Raw genomic sequence first — 3,483 nt, 5'->3', positions numbered from 1 at the left:
AAAAAAAAAAAAAAAAAAAAAAAAAAAAAAAAAAAAAAAAATCAATTTGTGTTTAATAACTTATAGATATGACCAGTCAAAAATAGGAGCCATCCTAAGTACATTATAGGTCATACGATTGAATTTGATTATAAAATTTGACATATTGTTATATCCAGAGGGGATCCAACCCTACCTATCCATACAGTTGGAAGTTTTTTTTGAATGCAGTGAAGAGCATTAAACACCCCCGTGTGAGTGGGCCAAGGTGTGCCTAGTGAGAGTCAAACTTAGGACGTCCGAGTTTACAGCTTGTACCAAGTTCGTTGCTCACCAACTATGCTACCGCCTTGGGTTTCCATACGGTTGGAAGTTGCCACATCATCAACCACACAATTAAAATCAATTGGGACACCATATCAAGCCTCACTAAACGCCCATCCTGTCAAATTCTTGTCATTTTTTTTTTAATCTTTGTGATCTAATGGAGTAATATATGTGAATTTACTAAATGGTTATTCATGATTAATTATTTTTATGGACTCATTCAATCTTACAGGTAGAGCATTTCGGAGACAAAATGCATATCATTGTTATTTATGATCATCCAAAAATAGTGCAAGGTTTCATGGCCAAAGTACTTCCAACCACAACTTTTCTTGAACTGAAAAAAAAGATGGAATCCAATTTTGGTGCTAAAGTGGATCGACAAAACCTTTGGCTTAATGGATTGGATTTGAGAGATGATTACGATGTTCAATTCTATGAACTAACAGATGGATCAGAAATCGTTCTCACTTATGATCGATTGACTCCAGGAGAGAAATTTAAAATTGTTGTTGAAACACATAACAGAAGGTTCAAGTTCAGATTGGAGGTGGAAGAGACCATGACTGTTAGAAAATTGAAGAAGAAAATCCAGAAACTTTCAAACATTTCAGCTAAATATATGAAACTCTTATACTTTGGCCATGAAATGGAAGATCAGCTTGACATCTCTGCCTATTTTGTTTCTGGGGGTTCAGAAATAAGTGTGAGGAGTTCATAGTCAAGACCTGATAATGTGCTTTCTTGAGAATATTTTGGTTTTATTTTTTTGTTCTTCCAATTGATCTTTTTTGCTTCTTGGTATTAGACTAATTAAAAAATGGGGAAATAGTGAAAAAGCTATAGATGGTTTGATAGTTTTTTTGGAAGTTTGAGAACATTGTAGTATTTGTTTCATGTTTAATCTTTTTTTTGTCTTTTTAAAGAGTGCTGAGTGAAATGAGTATATCTTACCATAATGGAGTACTGGTTTGAGATATTCATGAAGTGGCATGTTTCAAAATTTCAGTTAATAAGAGATCTAGTGTGTCAACTTGATAATTTCAAGTTGGATTGGAATATTGTAGGTTGATTGGCACCTATCAAAAGACTAAACTCATGAGAAATATGACAGAGCAAAGTATTTATGAACACCCATCAGCTTGAAATAGAGTTTTGAAAAAGAGAAACCCAATGTACAAGGCTTCCGCTACTGCAAGGATGAATTGGGAGAGCTCCAATCACTCCATATCATGGTTTTAAGTATCGGCTGTATTGGATTGGTATTGACTGAGACTGATTCCTGATCCCTGATCGATCCAGATCGATGATTCGTATCATTTTAGAGGTAAAATAGTAGAAAAATTAGTATTTTTTAGAAAAAGCAGGGGTTAAACCGATACCCACCAATATTGTATTTGCTCCTTGTAGTCATGACCAAACTTCTGCAATTGCAGAGTGGAATGCCTGGGTGAGAAAGGATGGACATGGCCATGGACATGGACAAAACTATCTTCTTCTTCTTCGTACTTTCTTCTATGATTTAATCATGGTGAGAGATAAAAAAGGAGTCTGGAATGGCTTTATAGACAAGGAATTTTATGTATCCTAGTTCCAATCGATAAAGTCCAAAATCCTAGTTAGAATAGAACATACAAAATAGAATTCTATTGAGTGTGAAACTCTCCAGAAACCAATAGAACTCTATATTGTGTTTCAACTGGTTCGGTTTCGGTTCAAGTTCAATATATAAAATGCAGAAATCAAAGTTGAGTTGAACCAAGAATAAGAGCACATTTTAGAAATCATAACCAAATCAATTCGCTTTGACTCATATTCGTCGTTTATACGGTTTTGTATTCAATTTTAGTTCGGTTTCAAATTAAGTTTAGCGCGGGCTAGCTTTTTATGTATCACCAACAAAAAAAAACTTAAAAAAATATCACACTGACTGAAGTAGTAAAAAATAATATAAATTTTCATGGTTCCTTATTCGATTTGAAAATAGGTAATTCAATTTTATTCAACGATTTTCATTATGAAATAAAACCGAAACAAGAAAAGATTCTAACTTTTGAAAACAAAACTAAATCAATTTATTTCAATTCAATTTGGTTCGATTTTAAATGGTGGATATGTTGTTTTTTTTTATTTTGGTTTTAAATTCACACCTTGTTCTGAAACTTCTGTTAGGCCCGAGTGCCCGGCCAATATACTACTCATAATAGCTTTATGACTCTCCAATGTCTGTATCTCAAGTATTCCATATACCTAACCCAAGGGAATCACGTAGAGGAAATCATTTACAGTGAATGTAAAAGGAAATCCTCCGAACCATTTTCCTTATTGCAGAAATATTATTCATTCAAAATGCATGCCAACTTATGCCCATTTTCAGAAACTTCCTAAAAAAATAAATTCCAAATGTTTCAACGTAGAAACTTGAACACAAACACTTCGATCTTTCAAACACAATCATTTATCTTCCGTAGTTAAGAAAAATACCACTTAACACACATCTAAGTTAAACAAAAAATTAAAAAAAATATAAAATATAAAATATAAAACATTCTACCATCAAACAAGCAAACGTACAAGAAGGAGGTTTTCTTGATGACAACTTTTACTTTCTCTATGGATTTTGTAAATTTTCTCCTATCACCAGTCATGGTTTCAATTTTTGAAGGAATCTAGAATAAACTAGTATTGTTGGTGTACAATGTCTTGCATTCTGTCGCAGTTTAATCTAGAGAGTATGTAAGCACCCTAACAAGACAAAACAGCGGTCCTACTTGCTGGTAAGCGGGCCATGGGGGTTGCAAAGGGGCAGGAGGCCCTTTGCATAGTGGGGGTGTAGGGGGCACGGCCCCCCGCTTGAATTTTTTTGAAGGCATTTTTGTACTTTCCGGATTAAGGTTTTTTGCTATATATTCGTAGTGAGGTTTTCTTTCTCTGTAATGCAAGCAACATTGAGAGGTGTGAGGATGAACATTGTAACCCTATTCTCCATTGATAGTGAAGCAGAATCTCATCTCACCAAGGACGTAGGTAATCTTGTTGAACCTCGTAAACTTGTGTATTGTTTATTCTTGTTTTTCCATTATCTTCTAGATCAGTTGTGTTTCTACAAGCACGGCCTCATATATTAACAAGAGAAAACAATTGAACATCGACAACCCTACTATTTCTTGACAAAAA

At 34.1% G+C, this 3,483-nt stretch overlaps 1 long non-coding RNA gene across 1 annotated transcript in view; it reads left to right on the top strand.

Moving 5' to 3' along the window:
• The window catches only part of LOC122060997, a 2,214-nt gene extending 849 nt beyond the window's left edge, over positions 1–1,365 (top strand). The window contains exon 2 of the long non-coding RNA XR_006134525.1: positions 539–1,365. This is a non-coding gene — a long non-coding RNA (uncharacterized LOC122060997). The remainder of the gene's footprint in view (positions 1–538) is intronic.
• The last annotated feature ends 2,118 nt before the right edge of the window (positions 1,366–3,483 follow it).

Source organism: Macadamia integrifolia, chromosome 14 (assembly GCF_013358625.1).
Source record: "Macadamia integrifolia cultivar HAES 741 chromosome 14, SCU_Mint_v3, whole genome shotgun sequence".
NCBI lineage: Eukaryota > Viridiplantae > Streptophyta > Magnoliopsida > Proteales > Proteaceae > Macadamia > Macadamia integrifolia.
The sequence above is the reverse complement of the archived record's forward strand: the minus strand, read 5'-3'. Positions and strand labels throughout refer to the sequence as shown.